This window comes from Eublepharis macularius, chromosome 9 (assembly GCF_028583425.1).
Source record: "Eublepharis macularius isolate TG4126 chromosome 9, MPM_Emac_v1.0, whole genome shotgun sequence".
NCBI classification, from domain to species: Eukaryota; Metazoa; Chordata; class Lepidosauria; order Squamata; family Eublepharidae; genus Eublepharis; species Eublepharis macularius.
This window is the reverse complement of record NC_072798.1, coordinates 40,898,399-40,913,620: the sequence shown is the minus strand read 5'-3', so window position 1 is coordinate 40,913,620 and position 15,222 is coordinate 40,898,399. Positions and strand designations below refer to the sequence as shown.

General features: G+C 39.6%; 1 protein-coding gene across 2 annotated transcripts in view; it reads right to left on the bottom strand.

The window, feature by feature from the left end:
- LOC129335279 (cytochrome P450 2D14-like) overlaps positions 1-15,222 on the bottom strand; it is a 69,970-nt gene that overhangs the window by 35,674 nt on the left and 19,074 nt on the right. The window lies entirely within an intron of this gene.

Genomic DNA, 15,222 nt, shown 5'->3' with positions numbered 1-15,222 from the left:
TCCCCCGGAATCTATGATATAGCATACAGTTCTCCCGGGGAACTGATCTTTGTCATTTGGAGATCAATTGTAAATCAGGGAGCTCTCCAGGTCCCATGTGGAGGCTGGCAACCCTAAAACATCCTAGCATAAATGGTTTATTAAAACCACCTTCCCTGAATAGTGTCCTGACTTTAATTGTAGTACCTGTGGCTGCTTTTCACTTTAGTTTTAAACATGGGGCCAAACTAGACGTTATATCATCCATAAGTCTGAACCGTGGACACCAACACCGTTTTAGAGACTACTATGGACATTTAAAAACACTTCAAGGGACTAGGGTAGCCAGGTCCCCCTGAGTGACTCGCAGGATACTTACCTCATTGGGGAAAGGCCTTTCTGACAATGTAATAACATCACCAGCAACTTGCAAACATTGCTGGAGATGTTCTGACGTCATGTCCCATGCACCCAGAATGACGTCAGTGTTTCACCAGCAATGCTCTAGCATCTGAGCTAAACTCTAGAGTTCCCAGTGCCCCTGGCAGCATGCTGACACCACTTTAGGGTGCATGGGGAGTGACGTCACATCAGCATGTCGGGATGTTGATTTCCCCCGTTTCTTGCCATTTCCCCCCTGCCAACCAGCAGTAGGAAGTGCCCACAGGCAGTGAAGGATCCACTGCCACCAGAAGGGGCTTGGCAAGATGATGAGGGTCTGATCCTCATTAGAACTGTGGCACTGTGGAATCAGACGGCCTTGCAGCACCAGCCACATCTATTTTGGCCCTTGAAAAGGTGCAAGGAGGTGGGAAATGAATTAACTTTAAAGTAGTAAAGGCTTAGAGGGTTCAAATTATAAGAAGATTTAATAAATAAATAAAAAGAGTACACATGGACTGTACAAGCATCAAGTTGAACAAGGATAAAAAGAATCAGTGAAAACAGACAGTGCTGACTCTAAATTAGGTTAAATTAGGATAGGCTGATAACTCTTGAATTTGTAGCACTTAAAATCTCCATTACCTTACTTTTCAGCTTTGGGAATTTCTCCCCAGTGCCCCTCAACACATGGTCAAGATGGAGGCCCCAGGTATAATTCTTTGTGGCTTGTGTTCATCTGTGGAAGATCAAAGAGAACTACCTTCTTGTGTCCTAAGAATTTATAATCTCCCCTTGAGGAGTCTGTCCTCCTCTGGGGTCAGTCCTGATCTTCCTGAATCATAAGGAAAAAATACAGTCTAGCCTTTTGGCCTCCCCAGCCTCTGTTCTTAGATGTGATGATGTACAGAGGTGTTAGATGGTAAACCTTTTCCCCCTCTCTGGCTGGAGCCATTTGTACCTGTAAACACTGAAGTGTTGTGTGTTTGAGTTTTGCTCACCCCCAGGACCTTTTCTCTTTTGCCAGCTACGGACTTGCAGCCAGATAGCAGTTCTGGTTATTGGATTATAAATGTGATCTCTAGGATGGACAGCATTTCTCCACGGTGTTGCTTTTCAGACAGCCATGGCACTGGTTTAGTTTGATTTGTTACTTTGCAGCATTGCCTCATCTTTCCCAACACATTGGGGAGGTGGATCAGAACGATTAGAAAGATCTGTGCAATTCCAGCTACATGTTCACAGCCCCAAGCTGTATGGGCTGCTGTCCTTAGGCCACAGACACAATCTGCACTATGTGCAAGTATCTTGTTCGGTACATGCTTGTGCAACACTAAGATAGAACAAGATAGTGAACTATTTGCTTTTGTTTTGGCTAATCCTATATATAGTGGGATGGCTGCATTAGGAATCCTTATTAAATTAGAGTTAAAGTGGAATGTTGTACAGCATAGAGCTAAATTCTGGAACATTAAAGGAACTCCTCTTATCCCTATAAAGTCAGGTTGCCTAAACAAGAATTTTACTTGATGTCTTACGTCCATAAAAATGATAAGACATCCTTTATGTTCTATCATATTTTACTTGCGGCTATTGTGTTCTTACAGGGTTGGGTGTTGCTGACACCCATCAGCTCAAATAGTCCCTCTTACACTAACTTACAATGTCAGTATGTTTACTTTTTGAGATGAAGCCTTACCAGACAATAAGGCACTAAAACAACTGTCAGAAAAGAAAGTTTCTGAATGTCCCAAATGTCAAAAATAATTCAATTTGGATCAGGAGCATTTACATTATTTCAAAGTGGGTTAAATGATGCCTATGCAAAGTAGAAGAAAAGTATTAAAAGGGATCCCTCAGCCCCACCTATAAGTTGGTTTCCATTACCATACCTTCTTCCACCAATAACATGTGACAACAGGATCTGTTACCTGCCTTGCTACCTTCCTTCTCCAAATCCATGCCATCCTTCCTTCCCTCCCAGCTTCTTTGCCCAGATCTCCTTCCTTACCACTGTCTGTCTGGCCCTACAATCCTCCAGCTTCCTATAGTCTCCCTCTTCTCCCCACCCTGATAGGGCCTTCTTTCCCACCACTCCTTCCTTCCTCTCCCACCTGCTCTCTGTATTTTTCACATCTACTCTATGAAAACCCCACACTTTTCTCTGCTCCAGGATGAAGTGAAACCTGAGGTGGATTTGAAATTTTTAAAAAATTATTTTAAAAATTCGCTGCAATGTGATATAACCATAATCAAGAGGATCAAATTTGCATCATGATTTCCTATGGTTACTCTTAAAATTTGAAAGACTGTTTTCTCCAGAATAACATTTACCACTAAGAAGACCTCTTACTAGGGGTGTGAATCCCTACATTCCTGAATCAAAAATATATATTGCTGTTTCTGATCATTACTCTGATTTCCAGTATGGTAAACACAAAACTGGGATTCTTTGGCATTACAAAAAACATCTGAAAAAATCTGTGGTGTTTTGTTTGTTTGTTTGTTTGTTTGTTTTGAGTACTTATGGTTGTAAACAGCAACACCTGTTGCTGCTCCTCCTTCTCTGTGTCCACAGGGGCCTGTAGCTGCTTCTCTGAGCCAGATAGCATTTTCAGAGGAATGAGAGAACCCACCCACCATGAACTCATTAAAGATCAGTAGTAATTAAGGTATGCCTGCAGTGGATGCCCAGCATGAAGAAGTGTTTCATAGCAACTGGATGATTGATTCATCACATTCAATCACACATGCATACACTCTATTTTTTAATTAACTAATTTTAAACATTGCAGTGTTGGGGTAAGGGTGGTTTTCTGCAAAAGAAGTCCTCCTTGCTTTGTGAAAGGAGATGGATCGCAATAAGGAAAAGTGGCAAATGCAGAAAGGTAAACACAAAATATTTTCAGTCTGGCAGCTGTAATGGAGAGCCAAGCTGTAAAACCAGGACGCCTACATTTCCCATCAAAACTTGAGGTAAGCTGACAAGTGTCCAACCTTTGTAAGGTGACACTTGTAGCTTGGCTCTCAGTTGCCCTTTGCCATGCCGCTCTGATCTTAAGGAGGGCTTGTGCTGCCTGCCCTGCCTCCTTTTCTCAGCCTTCTGCATATGGGGAGGGGGCTTGGACTCTGCTTTAGAGGCTCTTCTTTGCAAAGGGGCCAGGGAGAGGGAGGGCAGGGCAGGCATGCTGGGCTTCAGTAGACATAAGGAACTGGAGGCACACACACACACCCCCACACACACCAATCTGGCTCCTTCAAGTTTAGAAAGTTCCCTGAATCCATCGCTATCAGTGTTCACAAGACCCTGTCCATGGTCTGTAAACTGGACCAAATCACTGCTTTCATTTGAGTGCTTTCACAATTCCACCCCCTCTTACAAGAATGTTGCATGCTCATGAATCACTCTGCACTATTCTTGAAGAACACTTCGATCCCACTTTGCAAAAGAAGGCATTTTTGTACACAGCGGGGATTGTCACCTCTTGAGTCTTGAACAGGTTTGATGGGTGTCGTTAACAGCAGGGACGCAGCAGCGAGGCTCGCCAGCTGGGTTTTGTATTCCTCATGTGAAATGAGGTGTGACCAGGGGGAAAGCTGTGGCAGCATTGGATGGAGGGCTTTTCCACCCCGCTGGCCAGGTAAGTGGTGGTGCAGGGCAGAGGCTGCGATTGGGGGATCCCCTGCCTCCACCGAGGGCCCTGGCCTCCCTCTCTATACTTATGGCAAGTCTGAGGTCTTTAGAAGAAGAGATGAGAGAAAACTCTTTGGTTCCTTCTAATCTTTCCAACTAGTGACTATCACTCTGTGATAGAAAGGAACTTCCTTTCTATCACTGTGTGAGGGGAACTCGATCTGGACTATCTGTGAGAAAGCAACCTTCTACAACTATGCCAAATTTGGAAACATAAAAAAGGTGTTTCCAAGAATTTTGGCTCCTAGTGGTGGATTATCTTGCTGAACTAGAAGTGGTTCCAGCAAATCCATACTTTCAAAATCTTTCAAGAAACCCCTAAGGCAGGATGAAACTATTGTTAGTTTAAAGGGAATGGAATCCAACTTTGTATTATTACCCTCTCACTCTCTGCTTTTCCTTACTGCTCCCCTCTCCTCTATGTATTCTTAAACATCCCATTGCTAAGCCTATATGCAGGCACTTATGAGCCACCCATGAATTAAAGCTGAAAGACCCTTCCATGGTGCTTGAACCAGATTTTCCAGGAGACAGTGTATCAGTTAGTTTAGAAGATGGTTTTAATTTCTTTCAGGAGCATCCCATATAATTTATTGTGACACTTCTTCGAACTGTTGGTGTGCTGGTGGAAGAGGTGAGTAGGGGGAGCTGTAGTGTGTGCTTGGGAGGCGGGGAGGATATCTCATGTGCTGCTTCATATGCTTCCCCTCCAAAGACAAACTCAGTGATATTCCTGCCAGACGATCTTGCACATCCAGCCTTGGGATTGTGGGGCTCTTTCTTGAATATACTTGAAATAGGGGTTCCATGGCTCCTTGGTGAGCATCAGGGTTTGCGTGGCCTGTCTTTCTGTAGCTCGGCATTTGCTCATTTGAGGTGTGGAGATCAGACATGGCTGCTGCTCCATTGCCCGGCTCTGGGGGCATGTTTGTTGGGTTTATGTTTGTGTGCCCTTTCTTTCTTTGCCATCCTGCATGCACTTTCTTGTCCCATTGCATGGCCTTGTGTTTGCTTCTGAATGAACGTGCCTCGTGTTTCATGTGTGTATGACTGTTGGCTGTGTGGTTGAGTGATTGTTCCTTTAAGGGTTTTTAATTGGGATAGATAGATGGGGTAGCTCTATGGCACCAAGCCCTGGCCCCCAAACATTCTCCATATATCTTTTTTTTTTTTTTTAGAAAATTTTTATTGGTGAGTATACTTTTCAAATTCAATACATAAATTCCCTCAATATCTAATTAACCCTATCCCCCACCCTTTTCCTCCCCCCTCAACAGCTTTCCCACCCTTACCCCCTCTTATTACTTGATAATTCCCTTAGTCTAAGCACATTCTAATTTTTTTTCCAGGTATTCTATCATATATATCAAATATCCTATCAATATAGTATGCTTCTATCAATTATACTAACAAATATTCTATCAGTATAATATACATCTATCAATTATACTATCAATATAGTATAAATCTTATACCCCTCAATATAGACCAGTATAATATAATATAATATAATATAATATAATATAATATAATATAATATAATATAATATAATATAATATAATATAATATAATATAATATAATATAATATAATATAATATAATATAATATATAACAAAAGTCTTAGTTTAAACATATCTAATCTACCAACATAATAGTATATATAGTATGCCCCATCAGTATATTTGTTTAACTATTCTATTTAACTACATGGCAGAGATGGATAAAATGACAAGAAAACTTAAAGACCTAGATCCGGGACAGTATTTGGCGGACTGGGCGAAACTGAAACAATTTTTGGGAAAAAAATGGGATGTGAAAGGAGAACTGTGGCAGTTTGAGAACTTTTGAAATAAGACATTTTAAACAGAAGAGAGAAGTGACTTTACCATTAAGAATTGATATCTATTTTAATCTAAGCTTGGATTATAATATAGCAGAAGAGGGATGAAATTTAGAACTGATTTTTTAAAGAATAAGATAGGGAGGTTATGATAAGTAATACCTTTATCAGATCCTCTACAATCAACATTATGTCGTCCGCAAATGCTCTGACCTTGTAGGTAAACTCTCTTATCTTTATACCTCGGATTGTGTCGTCCTCTCGTATCTGAATCATCAATATCTCCAAAATCAATATGAACAGCAATGGAGACAATGGGCAGCCTTGCCTTGTGCCTTTGCTTATTTTCAGTTTTTTTGTCAAATCGTCATTCACTACAATCGCTGCACTTTGGTCTTTATAAATTCCTTTAACTGCTTGTATGAACTTTTCTCCCATTTGCAGCTTTTCCTTTTTTTTTTTTTTTTGAAAAATTTTTTATTGGGTTAGAATCCGTTATTTTTACATTTACATTCAATTTACCCCAGTTTTCCATTTCTAACCCCCTCCCTTTCCCCCCCCCTTATTGACTTACAACAGTTTTCCAACCCTTTGTCCCTTTTCCCTTACTTCTGTTAAGTTCCTCTATCTAAAACAAATATATATTCTCCATTATTCTAAGCAGTACATCCTTAACTATTTTTAATATTATATACCCAAACTGTAAGTTTTTGTTTCCATCTTAGATAAACAATTTATCCCATTCTCCAATTTTAAATCCTTCTATATATCATGAACCATATAAATCTTACATTCATTTAAATCAAACAATTTGACTTATTCTCTATATATTACTCATTCTATCTTTTTATAATAATTCTATATAACTATCATCACATAGTCAATCAATTTAACTCATCTATACCTTCAGACATTCAGTTTGGTGCATTGTACACATCTTATCAAAGAAAGAAAATATTATTGGTTACTCAGTCCTTATATTTAATCCTTATAGTTGATTATTTTCTATCAATGTTCTGTTTATTAGCCTATATATATGGCCTATATATATCTATATATATGTCAATCTGTTAATCTAACTGCTTATAAATTCACATTTATCTCTTCTCCCCCCGGTAAAGTCACCCCCCTCTACATTTTATTATACTTCAGTAGTTCTCAAACTGCCACAGTTTTCCTCCCACCTCCCATTTCTTCTCCAGATATTTTTTCAGCTTCTCCCAGTCTGTGTTAAACTGCCCTGAGTCCAGATTTCTCAGTTTTCTTGTCATCTTGTCCATTTCAGCCATGTACAGCAATTTATAAATCCAATCTTCGATAGTTGGCACTTCTTGTACTTTCCATTTTTGCGCATATAAAAGTCTAGCTGCTGCCGTCATGTAAAATATCAGCGTCCTATGATGGGCTGGAATTCCCTCCATTCCCAAGTTCAGTAGCAGGAGTTCTGGATTCTTATTGATTTGAAATTGTAAAATTTCACTCATTTCTCTTATTATTTCCCCCCAGTACTGCCTAGCTACCTCACACGACCACCACATATGATAGAGGGAGCCCTCGTGCTTCTTGCATTTCCAGCATTTATTAGAAATGTTCAAATTTCCTAGCGCAATCTTCTTTGGTGTCATGTACCAACGATAAATCATTTTGTAAATGTTCTCTTTAATGCTAGTACATGTCGTTGTCTTTATTGTAGTCTTCCACAAGTATTCCCATGCCTCCATTGTTATTTCTTTGTTGAAATTTATAGCCCATTTCACCATTTGTGTTTTAACCGTCTCATCCTCGGTATACCATTTCAACAGTACTTGGTATACCTTGGATATTCTTTTCTTGTCCTCTTTAAGAAGGGTCTGCTCTAGTTCTAATTCTCTAATCGTATACCTCCCTTTACAGAGTCTGAATTATACAAGTCTCTGATCTGTCTATACTGGAACCAATCGTAATTAGGTGATAGTTCCTCTTGCGTCTTTATTCTAAGTTTAGCTGCTTCAATTTTAGTTATTTCTTTGTAAGTTAAACATTGTCGTTCATTATCAACAGCTCTCGGGTCTATCACCTCATATGGAACCACCCACCAAGGAGTTCCTTCTTGTAGATAATTTCTGTACTTCTTCCAGATTGTGTATAGACTTCTCCGTACAAAATGGTGCAGGAACATCGAGTTGACCTTTACTTTGTCATGCCATAGGTATGCGTGCCATCCAAATATTTTTTTATATCCCTCTAGGGCTAATAATTTCTTGTTCTTTAATGTCATCCACTCTTTCAGCCAAACTAGGCAGATTGCATCGTGGTAAAGTCTCAGATTGGGCAGTTGCATTCCGCCTCTTTCCTTTGCATCTTGTAAAACTTTCATTTTCACTCGAGGCTTCTTGCCTGCCCATACAAAATCTGATATTTTCCTCTGCCATTTTTCAAATTGTTTAGAGTCTCTGATGATTGGTATTGTCTGTAGCAAAAACATCACTCTTGGTAACACGTTCATTTTAACTGCTGCAATCCTACCCAACCATGACAGATTGAGCCTATTCCATTTAATCAAATCTCTCTCTATCTGAGTCCATAGTTTTTCATAATTGTTCTTGAATAAATCTATATTCTTTGCAGTCAGTTCAATTCCCAAGTATTTCACCTTACTTGTTACTTCACAGTCCGTTGTTTCCATTAGCAATTGTTGTTTCTGCTTAGTCATATTTTTACATAATATCTTTGACTTCTTTTTGTTAATATAAAAACCTGCCAAGTCTCCAAACTCCTTGATCTTGTCTATCACTTTTGGCATGTTCTCCAATGGGTCCTCTACGATTAACATTATATCGTCCGCAAATGCTCTGACCTTGTATGAATAGTCCTTTATTTTTATTCCTCGAATTTCCTCGTCTTGTCGTATTTGTATCATCAGGATCTCCAATACTAAAATGAACAACAGTGGAGACAACGGGCAACCTTGTCTTGTTCCTTTACTTATAATCAGTTTCTTAGTCAGTTCATCATTCACCACAATTGCTGCCGTCTGGTCTCTGTAAATTTCCTTGATTGCTCTGATGAATCTTTCTCCTAATTGTAGCTTTTCCATAGTGGCAAACATAAAGTCCCAGTTTAAATTGTCAAACGCCTTTTCAGCATCAACAAAGAAGAAACCAACCTCTTTATCACAACGCTTGTCATAATATTCAATAGCATCAATCACTGTCCTTAAATTGTCTCTTATTTGTCTGTCTGGCAAAAAGCCTGCTTGCTCCTCCTCTATAACTTCCGAAAGCCACCCCTTCAGTCTCTCCGCCAGTATCTTCGCAAAAATTTTATAGTCATTGTTGAGTAACGATATAGGTCTGTAATTTTTCACATTAGTCAAATCTTGGCCCTCTTTTGGGATCAATGATATGTTCGCTTCAGACCAAGTGTCTGGAATCCTTTGATCCCTTAGAACTCCATTGATCACCTCCTTTAGGAATGGTGCCAGCTCGTTGGCCATAGTCTTATAAAATTTAGCTGTAAGTCCATCTGGCCCTGGCGCCTTTCCTAGATTTGCAGATTGTATTGCCTTACTTATTTCCTCATCCGTTACCTCACTGTTCAATTTACTTCTCCAAGCATCCGAGATTTCTGGAAATGTCATTTTCTCCAAATATGACGCTATTGAGTCTTTATTTACTTCTTTCTTGTTGTATAGTTTAGCGTAGAATTTGTAAAAGGCTCTACTAATGGTAGTCTGTTCCAAATACGTTTTGTCGTCTTCACAAATTTTATTTATTGTTTTCTTTTCCCTTCTCTTCTTCAGTTGCCGTGCCAGGTACTTCCCAGGTTTATTTGCACCCTCAAACGCTTTCTGGTTCAGCCTTTTGAGATTCCACTCCAATTCTTTATTACTCATTGCTGTTAGCTGTTCTTGCAATATTTTAATTTCCTGGTATAGTTTCTTTTTCCCTGGTCTCTTTTTTAACTGAATTTCCTTAGCTTTTATTTTCTCCTCAATCTCTTGTCTCTTCTCCTCTTTCTTCTTTCTTGCTCTACCATTTAAGTCCATTAGTATGCCCCTTATCACCGCCTTGTAAGCATCCCAAACTTTATCAGTTGGTACTTCTTTATTCACGTTATATTGTATGAAAAACTTTGTCTCTCTTCTCAATATTTCCATATTCTCTTTTTCCTGTAGCAAGTCCTCATTTATTCTCCATGCTTTCCTTTTTCTCCTTTTCCCTAGTTTCCACATAATTGGGTTATGATCTGAGCCTACCATCGGCATTATTTCTACATCTTTAGTCCATAACGCCAAATCTTTTGAGGCCCAGATCATGTCAATTCTTGATAATGTGGAGTGCCTTGCAGAATAAAAAGTAAACTGTCTGCTTTTAGGATATTCTCTCCTCCATACATCTTCAAGAGTCTCTTGTTGAATCAACTCAAAAAAGAGCTTTGGTAATAGTCCTCTTTTCTTTTGTGCCATTGTAGTCTTTTTATCCAGTTCCAAATCTGTCACTCCATTGAAGTCTCCAGCAAGAATTATCTGATCATATGAAAGATCGTCTAAATGCTTCTTCAAATCCTCAAAGAAGCTCTCTTTTGCACCATTAGGTGCGTAGATTCCGACTACCAACACTCTCTTTAGGTTCCAAGTACATTCCACTGCTACAAATCTGGCTTCCACATCTTTCATTATGAATTTTGGTTGTAGCTCCTCTTTTACATACAACACCACTCCTCTTTTTTTCTTACTTGAGGCCGCTACAAAGTCCTTGCCCAATTTTCCCAGTTTTAAATATTTTACATCTTGTTTTCGAATATGAGTCTCTTGCAAACAAACAATATCACATTTTTGTTTTAATAGCCAGTGAAAAATATTTTTCCTCTTATTCGGTGAGTTTAGTCCATTTACATTCCAAGATAATACTTTACACTCCATATTCATAATCTTGTTGGTAAGTCTGTTTCATTGTCCCTTATAAATCGCTCCATCTCCCGCTCAGATCTGATACGCTTTTTGGCACCTCCAAATTCGAAGGACAAACCCTCTGGAAGCTCCCATCTGTACCTGATTTTCATGTCCTTCAACATCTGGATTAGCGCTTTATATTTTTTCCGATCTAGTAACACTGATCTGGGTAGTTCCTTCATTATAATGATTGTCTTGCCATCGATCTCCAATGGATCTTGAAACTGTTTAGTCACAATCTTCTCTTTCATGTTTCTTGTTGTAAATTGTACAATCACGTCTCTTGGTAGTTTCCTCTGGGTTGCAATTCTCGAATTCACACGATATGCCACATCTAGGATAGCCACAACATCCTCCTCCTCCTTCCCCAGGTATTCAGCTAACACCTCCGTCATCTGTTCTTGCGCTGTCTTTCCTTCCATTTCCGGCAGGCCGCGAAATCTCAGCTGCTTCTCCATATGTCTACTTTCCGCAACCGCCATCCTTCCCCTCATCAGCCTCATTTCTGTTTGTTGCGTATCTGCTAAGTTCTCCATCGCTCCTTCTACTGTTTTAACTCTCTGCTGCGTCCCTTGTAATTCACTTTGTATTGTTTCCATACCTTTCTTCACTTCTGACAGCTCCGATTTTACTTCTGACAGCTCCGATTTTACTGTCTGTTTAACCTCTTTGATCAACTCCAATTTCATGTCTTTAAATTCTTTAATCACCTCCAAAAGTTTTTTATCCAGGTTTTCTATTGCCGATTGCCACTCTTTTTTCGACATCGTGGGGCTTGCTTTGGCTCGCTCCCACGAGTCCGCTCTCTTCCTTAGCTCCGTGGCGTTAACTTTAGTACCATTTTTATTTCAAATGTCCCGGTCTTCTTGCATAAATTGATTTTAAAGGGTCCAAAATGTCGGGCGTCTTTTCTCTATGGTCTCTCTATGATTTTATAATCCAATATGGCCTACTTCCTTTTCCGCTGAGGCCGCGACCCTTCCCCTCTCAAAGATGGCGATTCCCTTCTTCCTGCCCTCCAACAAGGGCCGCTTCTCTCCAGCCGCTCTATTGTTGTTACGCACTTCCTGTCTCCCGTCTTCCCACAGCAGATCTCGCGATGGTGTCTTTTTCTCACAGCTCCAAAGCCACAGGTATTCAAAACAATAGTCCGATTTCTTTAATAACTTCTTTAAACTTAGTCTCTTTTCAAATACAACTCCTGCCGAAGCTTCCCCTCCTTTTCGCTAGTCTGTTGCAGTTTAAAAATCTACTTTTTTTCCTCTCTGTTTTTATCAATCTGTCCCGTATCGGAAGATAGTGATCTTTACCTTCCCTTCACTTTCCTCGGGTTGTAATCGCTGTTTCGATTTCAAGTTCTCCTTTCCACTTCTTCCCCCAATCGAAGCTTGGGTATGTAGGTCTTATGCCAACCGAATTGGCCCCAAAACTGCCGCAGAGATTGTAGCCGACCCGTCGCAAGGTGGGACCTCAAGGATCGGGAGGGGACCCGTTACGCAGAGCCCCCCCTCGTCCAAGATCTAACTCACCCTAGGGTCTTGAGCGTTCTTTGCCTGCTCTCCGCCTGAGAGCAGTCGGCCGCGGGCTTAAAACAGCAGTCCGGTCAGCTCCGCAAATAGAGCTGCGTTAGACCTCCATGGATCCCAAACCGGAAGTCCCATTTGCAGCTTTTCCATGGTGGCGAACATAAAGTCCCAGTTCAGATTGTCAAATGCTTTTTCTGCATCTACGGAAAAGAAACCAACCTCCTTATCACAATGCTTATCATAATATTCAATAGCATTTATTACTGTTCTCAGATTGTCTTTAATTTGTCTATTAGGTAAAAATCCCGCTTGTTCATCTGCAATGAATTCCGACATCCATCCTTTAATTCTTTCCGCCAACCCCTTTGCAAATATTTTATAATCATTGTTCAACAATGAAATTGGTCTATAATTTTTAACATTAGTCAAATCTTGTCCTTCTTTTGGAATCAATGATATGTTAGCCTCCTTCCAAGAATCAGGAATCTCTTGATCCTGCATAGCACCATTCATCACCTCTTTCAGGAGAGGTGCCAATTCTTGGCCCATTATTTTATAAAATTTTGCCGTTAGTCCATTCGGGCCTGGCGCCTTCCCCAATTTCGTTGATTGAATAGCTTCTTTTATTTCTTCTTCTGTCACTTCCTTATTCAATTTCTCTTTCCATTCTTCAGAGAGTGTCGGAAGTTTCATCCTATCTAAATATTCCGCTATTGAATCTTTGTTCACCTCTTTTTTTTGGTATAATTTTGCATAAAATTTAAAAAAGGCTCTACTAATGGCGACTTGATCACTTAATAGCTTATCATCTTCTCGTATCGTACTGATAATTTTCTTCTCCTTCCTCTTTTTTAGTTGCCATGCCAAATATTTCCCAGGTTTATTTGCACCTTCAAACGACCTCTGATTCATCCTCTTTAAATTCCACTCCAATTCTTTATTGTTCATTGCCGATAACTGTTCTTGCAATATTTTTATATCCTGATATATTTTCTTTTTGCCTGGTCTCTTTTTGAGCTGAATCTCTTTGGCTTTAATTTTTTCCATAATTTCTTGTCTTTCCTCCTCCTTTTTCCTCCTGTCTCTCGCATTCAAGTCCATTAGTATCCCTCTGATCACGGCCTTATATGTGTCCCAAACTTTATTTGTCGATACTTCTTTATTCAAATTGTATTGCAAAAAGAACTTGGTCTCTCTTCGCAGCAACGCAATATTCTCTTCCGTTTGTAACAGGTCTTCATTTATTCTCCATCCTCTTCTTTTAGTATTCTTACCAAATTTCCACACAATTGGATTATGATCTGAGCCTACCTTTGGCATTATTTCCACCTCTTTAGTTCAGAGCGACAGTTCTTTGGAGGCCCAGATCATATCAATTCTTGATAGTGTAGAGTGTCTTGCAGAGTAATATGTATATTGTCTATTCTTGGGATACTGTCTCCTCCATACATCCTCTAAACTTTCCTGTTTCATGATTGCAAAAAATGACTTTGGTAATAGTCCTCTTTTTTTTGTGTAGTCTTAGATTTCTTGTCTTCCTCCAAGTTTGTAACTCCATTAAAATCGCCTGCCAATATTATTTGGTCATAAGACAGTTCATCTAACTGTTTTTGTAAGTCCGCATAAATTCCAATCACCAATGTCTTTTTTGAATTCCAAATTATTTCCACCGCCAAATATCGAGCTTCAACATCACTGAACACCACTTTAGGCTGTAGTTCCTCCTTTATATACAACACAACACCCCTCTTTTTCTGTTTGGAGGCAGCTATAAATTCTTTTCCAAGTTTTGCCATTTTCAAATATTTTACATCTTGCTTTCTAATATGTGTCTCTTGTAGGCATACAATTTTACATTTCTGTTTTACAAGCCAGTGGAAAATAACCTTACGTTTACAAGGTGAGTTTAGTCCATTTACATTCCAAGATATAATTTTACACTCCATGATCAAGGTTTTGTGGGTTTTGGTAAGTCCTTTTCATTTTTACTAATAAAATCCTCCATTTCCTGGCCAGATCTGATGCTCTTTCTTACTCCATCAAACTCAAATGTCAGTCCCTCTGGTATTTCCCATCGGTATTTTACTTTCATTTCTTTTAACATCCTGACTAGCTCTCTGTATTTCTTTCTTTCCAACAATACCGATCTAGGCAGTTCCTTCATAATTCTTACCGCCTTTCCATCAACTTCTAGTGGATCCTGAAACTGTTTGGTCACAATTAGTTCTCTTGTATTTCTTGTCGTAAATTGCACAATCATATCCCTTGGTAACTTCCTCTGAGACGCAAATTTTGAATTAATTCTATACACCACGTCTAGGAGAGCTGCAATTTCCTCTTCCTCCTTCCCCAGGTACTCTGCCAAAATTTCTGTAATCTGCTCTCAGGAGGTCTTTTCCTCTGTTTCCGGGATCGAACGAAATCTTAGCTGTTTTTCCATTTGTTTACTTTCCGCGATGGTCACTCTCGCTTTCAGTCCTCTCATCTCTGTCCTCTGCAGATCCATCGTACCTTCACTCTCTGCTGCGTATCTGATACATCTTTTACCAGATCTGCCATTTCCGATTTAAGTGTCTCTTTAAAGTCTCTAAAGTCTTTTGCCATCTCCTGTATCATACCTTTGAGCTCTTTATTGCCTTCTGTAACTTCAGAAACTTTTTTATCCAGATTCTCCATCGCAGCTTGCCACTCCTTCTTCGACATCGTGGGGCTAGATTTACCACACTCCCACGAGTCTGCCCTTTTCCTTAAATCCGTGGCGCTGATTTATTACTTCCAATTGCTTTAAAAAGTCCCAATTTACTCAGTTTTTGTTAAAAGTTGTTTTGCTCAGTCCAAAATGTCGGGCGTTTTTTCTCTATGGTTTT